The sequence below is a fragment of the Lissotriton vulgaris genome, chromosome 1_1 (genome assembly GCF_964263255.1).
Source record: "Lissotriton vulgaris chromosome 1_1, aLisVul1.2, whole genome shotgun sequence".
NCBI classification, from domain to species: Eukaryota; Metazoa; Chordata; class Amphibia; order Caudata; family Salamandridae; genus Lissotriton; species Lissotriton vulgaris.
The window spans coordinates 165433708-165442190 of NC_141685.1; the positions used below are offsets into that span (position 1 = coordinate 165433708).

The following is an 8483-nucleotide window of genomic DNA, read 5'->3' on the forward strand; positions in this document are numbered from 1 at the left end:
CTTATGTCCAAAAACTTACGTCAAACAAGGCACCTTTCAGGTATAAATATTACCAATGTTGCCTTAAGCAATCGCTGTTGTGTTGCTGAAGCTATCAATGCCATCGCTGAAGAAGCTATCATGCTGATGATACCATAGCTGCTATCGCTACTGCTATCGCTGCTAACCAGCGAACGATGGTGTGGTGAACTTAGGAGCTGAACAGCCGTCCCCTGCAAAGAGCCCAGCAGATGCAAGCTGCCCGCGGACGCTGCCCCTCCTCCTCCTCCTCGACGCGCTGAGAAGAGACGCTGTCTTTCTTCTGCAGAGAAATCCAGCTCCGGCGTTTCTAGTCTACCCTTGCGGGTGACTGGGATATCGACCCCCTGAAGGAGATACCAGACCTCCATCCTTCTATTCCAGAGGTATGGTGTTGACTAAACCCTTAGAGAGAATTCTTGAAGCAAACCTTGGCAAAACCAACTTAACTTAAAGCTACTTACTTACTCCCCTCCCAAGTATTAGGCTTAGTTCAGGTACACTGGGGTAGGCGTAGTTAGAAGCACCAGATGAGTATTTTAGCCTAATGTATATATGAATGTATATATGTTTTATTCCTTTTAAACCATTGTATGGCTAAGAAACCATATCAATGCTTTTACAGTATTATTTCGCAATACTTATCTTACTGTACGTACTTTTTATAATAACAAGTCTTGCAATTGTGGCAATTCATTTCTCTTGTACGAGAAGAAAGACTGTTCAATTAATTTTACCCATTATTGACAACGCCCGTCTCTCTATTCTCTACATATTGTGAAAGTAAACTGCACAACCACTGACTGAGTAAAATAACTGTCTATTGTTTCACACGACCCTAGAGATTGACTCTTGATCTGAGGAGCAAAGTTGTCATGTTGCACGGTTGTTGGAAAACTGAATCCCTTCTTGGCTGTGCCAGGGAAGCTGATCACTTCCTATTTCAGTCAAGAAAGTTTCCAGTGACCTCTGAGCTAGTTGGTAACAACCCCAATTAAGTTTAGCATAGTCAGTGGAGGCCTGGAAGATCCGCACTTCTACGTTGATACTACTGTTTATGTTATTCCATTGCGTAGGGCCTATTGGGAAAATAGGAACTACACTACAGGTTTTTCTCCTGTGTGTGTTCGCTGATGACTTTGAAGGTGTGATAACTGACTAAAGCACTTTGCACATTCAGTGCACTTGAATGGTTTTTCTCCTGTGTGTGTTCGCTGGTGTCTTTGTAAGTTTCCTAACATACTAAAGCTCTTTACACATTCTGTGCATTTGAATGGTTTTTCCCCTGTGTGTGTTCGCTGATGAATCCTGAGAGTTGAGGAAGCACTAAAGCTCTTCCCACATTCATTGCATTTGAATTGTTTTTCCCCCGTGTGTGTTTGCTGATGAATTTGGAGGTTTGATAAGTGACTAAAGCACTTTGCACATTCACTGCATTTAAATGGTTTTTCCCCTGTGTGTGTTCGCTGGTGTCTTTGAAGGCTTGATAAGTCACTAAAGCACTTTGCACATTCAGTACACTTGAATGGTTTTTCACCTGTGTGTGTTCGCTGATGTATTTGTAGAAATGATAATCGACTAAAGCTCTTCCCACATTCATGCATTTGAATGGTTTTTCCCCAGTGTGTGTTCGCTGATGTCTTTGAAGGTTTGATAATTGACTAAAGCACCTTGCACATTCAGTGCACTTGAATGGTTTTTCTCCTGTGTGTGTTCGCTGATGACTTTGAAGGTCTGATAATTGACTAAAGCACATTGCACATTCAGGGCACTTGAATGGCTTTTCCCCTGTGTGTGTTCGCTGGTGTCTTTGTAAGCTTCCTAACGTACTAAAGCTCTTTACACATTCTGTGCATTTGAATGGTTTTTCCCCTGTGTGTGTTCGCTGATGAATCCTGAGAGTTGAGGAATCACTAAAACTACTTCCACATTCATTGCAATCATATGGTTTTTCTCCAGTGTGTGTTTGTTGATGTCTTTGTAAGTTTCCTATCTGACTAAAGCACTTTACACATTCACTGCAATGATATGGTGTTTCCCCTGTGTGTCTTCGCTGATGAATCCTAAGCTTTGAGGAATCACTAAAGCTCTTTACACATTCACTGCACTTGAATGGTTTTTCCCCAGTGTGTGTTCGCTGATGGCTGTGTAAGCCTGATGATTGACTAAAGCTCTTCCTACATTCATTGCACTTAAAGGGTTTTTCCCCAGTGTGAGTTCGCTGATGATACCTTAATGCTGAAGAGTAACTAAAACTACTTCCACATTCCCTACAATGGTATGGTTTTTCCCCTGTGTGTGTTCGCTGATGACTTTTTAGAGATACTTTGTGACAAAAGCTCTTTACACATTCACTGCACTTGAATGGTTTTTCCCCTGTGTGTGTTTGCTGATGACTTTTCTGAGATACTTTCTGACTAAAGCTCTTCACACATTCACTGCACTTGAATGGTTTTTCCCCTGTGTGTGTTTGCTGATGACTCCATAATGTTGCGTACAAACGAAAACTAGTCCCACATTCATTGCAATCATATGGTTTTTCCCCTGTGTGTGTTCGATGATGTTTCTGTAGGTGCGGTAATCGACTAAAGCTCTTCACGCATTCACTGCACCTAAATGGTTTTTCTCCTGTGTGTGTTTGTTGATGCTCATGTAGGTGTGCTGATTGACTAAAGCTCTTCCCACATTCACTGCAATTGAATGTTTTTTCTCCTTCGTGTCTTCGTTGATGGCACTTTAATAGAGATGAAAAATTAGAGCTCTCACCAAATGTGTATGATTCTTCTTTCTTTGTTAGTGTCTGTGGGTCTGGTGTATATTTGTCTACATCCCAAGCCTGTGCTTCCTGATGGGCCAACATGGCTGAAAAAGCACTTGTGTTATTCTAACATATCCTGTATATTTGTGTGGTATTTTGCACGTTTGATTTCTGATTTAATAATAATGTGCAATACTCATTAAATCCTTTCCACACTCATAATATGTATAATGATTTTTTGTAGGTGATTGTGCCATTAGATTGGATTATGGTTATGCACGTTTGTGGGTAAAGATCTTCCTTCTGGCCGGTGCAATCTGGGATGGTCAGTTGTACTGTAGATAGCAGAATCCGTCTTTTCTTTACCCTTCAGTTTTCAGGCTCCACGCTGTTGTGCTTTCATTGGTTGCTGCAGTTTGGCCAGAAATAGTTTATAAGACAGCTAGAGCACAAAATGATGGTCTATTGTCACTTTAGAAAACAAAGCACTGCTGTAACCACATCATACCGATCCCATGATGAAAGCTGGCACTGACACCTGTTTATATAGGAGGTGGCTTGTCTATGTTTTTCTAGATATCATTTCTTAGTCTTGTGGCATGGAGGTGCACAGCTCAGGTTCTTATGTCCACTGAACTCCCCTTGACTGCTTCTGCCAGGATCTGTCAGTTTATGTTCAGGTTCCGCCGTTGCTGACTGCGCTGATGTTTTTCTGAACACCGGAGATCATTGTTGGTGACAGGTTTGTGCAGATTTTGATTTTTAGTTCCATTATTCATAATAATTTCATGAAATCAAGGCATTTTTTCCGCTGGATGAAAAGAGATATAAAATTACTAAATGGAAATAATGGAATGGGAATTCACAATATTTAACTGGCTGTAGATAAACATTTCTTCTTTACCATATTTAAAATTTAGCAAGGAATATTTAATCATATATGGATATTTAACTAAAAGTTCTGTTGATCATATAATTGTAATTGTAATTGTAATTTGGATTTATATAGCGCCTATCACCCAGGGGTCTCTAAGCGCTTGCTTTGGGAACCCGTCCTGGCTTTTCCCTGTGAGATAGCCCCTACTGGGCATCCCCAAGGTGAAAGCCAGGCATCCCGCCGCGGGGGCCGTAGTGGAGATTAAGCAAGCTATTGCCCAGAGTTGCAGAGTGTGAACCAGTGATTCGAGTAGGCGCCGAAGTGAGAATTATCAAGTCCGTGGACATTTGACCTCAAGACCCTGCCGCGTCGGGAATTGAACCCTGGTCCCGGGTCTGACCGCTGCTTCAGGGTCTGCCTCCTCTAACCAGTGAGCCACACTTCTCCATATAACATCTTATTAACTTCTGAAAAGGAAGCTATTTACCAGTGTTCACAGAGTAACCTAGAAAAGAAAGGGCGGTCACAGAGCACCCACATGATTGAGGTGCAGTTTAAGGTAGATACACAATGACAAGTTTTCATTTCAACAAGAACAGATTGTGGAAATAGAGAGGGATCAAGCTGGGCTGCTGTTATTTCAGTAGCTCTTCAGGAAGTATATAACGGATGTAACTCTTCAGGAAGTAAAAAAAAAAAGGTAACTCTTAAGTATGTAACAAAAGAAATTCTATTCATACACTTCTTCTCATTCCTTTCCTGTTCACACTGTGCAGCTCAAATGCCAACTCCTGTCTTTACCTCGCTGTTTGTTAAGTCACCTTTAAAATTGTCAATAGCTCCCTTGGTCCAAACATTTCTGGGTTTTTTTCACCTGGAAGATTGGAACAATTTTTGTGTGTTGAGGTGTGTTTCCTATCGCAATAACTTATGTTAATCTCCCTAAATCTAGTGAAGCCTACAGGGCCTGGGTCTGGCCCTGAAAGAGAAATTTAGAAAGCAAGGGCCCAATTCACAAAGGTACACTGAGACACAAGTCTAACTACCAACTGACCAGTGGGGAAAGAGGTTACCAGGAATACATATTGAAGACTTATGGCAAGTATCCTGTAACATTCTGTACTCTACGAAGCATGCTGCAAATTTAAGGAGGAACCATATTTTTTGTCTTCACATGCCAAATTCGACATCTAAATATGGGAAGGGTGTAAGGCCGAGGTGTCCAAAATGCAGCCAAGAAAAGCAGATGACATACACATGTCCCTGGAATGTCCTGGGATTCAATGTTTTTGGGCAGGCGTGAGTAATTATATGTCAATGATACTCAGTGTTAGAATTGGGGGTCTCTAATTGGCAGTAGTAGGTACCATTGACCAAGTAGGGACCCTTGTTTCTAGTCAGGGAAAGGGAGACACACTCCTGGATAATCCCTGCTCACCCTGTGGTTGCTTGGCACAAGCAGCCAGGCTTATCTCAGAGGCAGTGTGTAAAGCATTTGTGAACACATACAGTAATACAGTGAAAACACTACAAATGGACACCACACCAGTTTAGAAAAATAAGCAATCTTCACTAGACTTATCACAAGACCAAACAACAAAAATCAACAATATTGTAATCAAAAATAAGACTAAAATGGTAGAAAGTAGCTTAGTTCAATGTAGTTGGTAAATGAAACACTTTATTCTCAAAGTACCTTAGATGCGTCACGCAATACAAACAAAAGGGTTGCAGGGAAGGTAATGGGTCAGTTCCTTGCTTCGGGGGAGGTGATGCACCAGTTCCTTACTGCAGCGCATAGGAGGTGATGTGTCGGTTCCTTACTGAAGAGAAGGTGATGCATCGGTTTCTTATTGCGTTCTGGTTACGATGCGACAAGATGGCGCCTCGATGCGATGCGATGATCTGGTGCAATGCAACAAAATGGCGTCTTTGGTGCGATGCAACAACATTGGATGCGATGCGTGCACGCCCGAAGGCTGTGCGGCGAACTCAGTAACTTCTGGGCCCTGTGACATGCTTCTCCGGTGATGCAACAGCGACCTCTGCAGCAGCGACACGCTTCTCCAGTGACGTGACATGCTTTGTCTGTGATGCGTCGGCGAACAGCTGCAGCGGTGGCATGCTTCTTCGGTGGTGCGACGGCAACTTCTGCGGCGGTGACACGCTACTTCTTGTTGCGTCGCGCTTCCAGCTCCCAGCGACACGCAGACTTCTCAGGAGGCCTAAACAACAGTAGGCACCTCTATGCAGGTAGAATCCCAAGCAAGGGAATTCAGGGGAGCTGGTGGTGAAGTCTTGTATCCCTAAAGCACACTTCAAGCCTTGGAGATTCTTCTTCAAGATGATGAAAAGTTCACAAAATTCCTCTTCCCCTTTCCTTGGCAAATAAAGTATCAGGTCAATCTGCAGTCTGCAGTCCGGAGCATGAGGCTTGAAGCAGCAGCCGCAAAAACTCTCTCCAGAGGAAAGCCGGGGAAACCATGGAAATCGGCAAGATAACACATCCATGGCTCACTGCCCGCCGCTCGCTGCCTTGCCTGTAGCCGCTGGTTGTTTTGCCGGCCCGAAACTCCCGGCGGCAGCAGCATAGACGAAGGCAGAGGTGTTGGTTGTGCCCTCGGGCTCGTTCCGAGTCAGGTGCACAGCCACCACAGAGGAGCAACCAGAAGCGGCTGGTGGCAGGCAATAAAAAAAAAAAACATAAAAACTACCAAGGCCCGGAAAGAGGTTTATTTCAATATCCTGTGTTTGCAAATGCTACTTTTAGAAAGTTAGCCTTTGCTTGCCTAACCATCTCGGCCCACCTCTGCTCGTGTGTGTATTTGCTGTCTGGGTGTGTGCATGACAGGACTGGGAGGAGACAGGTGGTGATTAGGATAATTACGCATGGATGGGTGGGAGGAGTACACCCTGACTCGAGATAGGCCTGTGCTCTGCCACCTGAATGCCGGCTCCGCCCTCCCTGGGAGCGGCTGACGACTCTGCCCATCACCGTGTAAATAAGGGTGGGAAGACCGTCAACAAGAGTACACCTGGACTGTACTTGTCTCCACAATGGTGGCTCCACCTCCTGCGGAGCGTCGGCAGGGCCTGCCCTGCTCACTGAAATGAAAACCCAGACTTCGCAAAACAAAGTGCTCAAGAGCTAAGATGGATTATGCTAAGGCCCCCCTGGCCGGGGAAGACAAAAGAAAAGGAGTATAAAAAGAGGAGCTCCGCTCCTACCAAATCAGATCCAGTTTTCAATACGACGAACCTCTGCCTGACTAGAAGGACCAAGAGAAGCTGAGGAAAAGGAATCCTGCAGTGGTGCCTTGCTGAGAATGGAGAGGAAAAGACCAGAGAGGACTTTGCAGACTTGTGCCTGAAACGATCTCCAAGAGCTTGATCTGAGCCTGCCCCCTGACCTGAATCCCAGGACCATTGGGTTCAATTCTGCCTGTGCCCGTCTGCTGCTGGGCCCTCAAGTTCTTATTCCCTCGCCGGAGTTGTGACTCGGGTGCCTTCGCCCTTTAAGGTCGTGACAGCTCGGAGCCTTACCACCCTGCCGCAGAGAGCCCCGCTCAAGTCTGGGTCGCTCTTCGCTTCAGTGCCGGGCCGCCCGCTCTCCTGACACCTCACCTGCTACGGAGCGCATTGTACGCCTCTCATCTTCTTCCGCAGGAATCTGCACGAAAAGCATCTCAAAGCCTCGGACGGTCCGTACATCGTCACGTACCAGACTGTCTCACTTTGCACTCCTGCATACCAGGGCTCGTGCTGCACCTCAAGAAAGGCCTTCCGTACCGTGGTACCGGAGGCCTGGAGCTGCGCCTGTCTGTCCGAGAACGCGACATTGCGCACAGATCCACAAGTACGACCCGGCGTGCTAAAAAGTAGCACGTCCCGCAGCCCTGAACGGCGCCTCGCTTAGTGAGCTGCTTCGACTACGGATCGCCGTGACCCTCCACTGTCCCGCTCACCCGCCTCGCACCTCGAGGGGACTTCAAGCCGGACCCTTCTCCGGAGAACCGCCGGTCTCGTCCCGAGTCCGCCGTCACCAAGGTCGCTCCTGAAATGCTTCGGACATCCGACACAAGGTACACGTGAGCGCAGGCCGAGTTCACATCGGATCCAGGGTCTGCAACGTTCTGTTTTCCCTGTCATCCATCGTCCTACGAACTACAACGTACCTTGCTGGTAAAGAACACAAAAGAGAACAATCGCCTATTTAAATCTGGTGGCTTCACTCGTTAAACTGTTAGATTGGTCTTGTGATAAAACTGCAGCTGAATATAAAGGCTGTGTATTTTTGATACAACTTAACGACTGGTGTCCATTTGTGGTGGGTCATTGTGTTTACTGTTTGTGATCATAAATGCTTAACCAACTATCGCCCTGAAGATTAGCCTTGTCTGCTCGCGCCACACTACCTAGAGGGTGAGCAAGGGTTATTTCTAAAGGAGTAGTTCTCTTGCCCTGACTAGAGGAGAGGGTCCCTGCTTGTCACCAGTACCTACCGGTGCCAATCGGAGACCCCTGAATCTAACATTGGTGGCAGCGGTGAGGATTTCAGATTTGCATTTATGATTCATATACAGTGAATTATTGATCACCACGTAGTGAGAGCAGACCTTTAACAGAGCCACAGATTTATCATCATTTAATCTTGCCAAGAGATCTCGCGTCATTGAAAACATGCCTGGTTCACTTCCCATGAGAGCAGCCTCTGTCATCTCTGGACTAGATGACGTTGAGTGGGAAAAGCTTGAAGATTACAAGGTCGAGCAGTTGAAAGGTTTCTGCTTGAAGTTCCGAGTCGCCCAGACAGGGTGCAAAACCAAAGCC

At 45.6% G+C, this 8483-nt stretch overlaps 1 pseudogene; it reads right to left on the minus strand.

The window, feature by feature from the left end:
- Nucleotides 1–1115: 1115 nt before the first annotated feature.
- LOC147737996 (uncharacterized) lies at nucleotides 1116–3574 on the minus strand (annotated as a pseudogene).
- Nucleotides 3575–8483: the final 4909 nt, after the last annotated feature.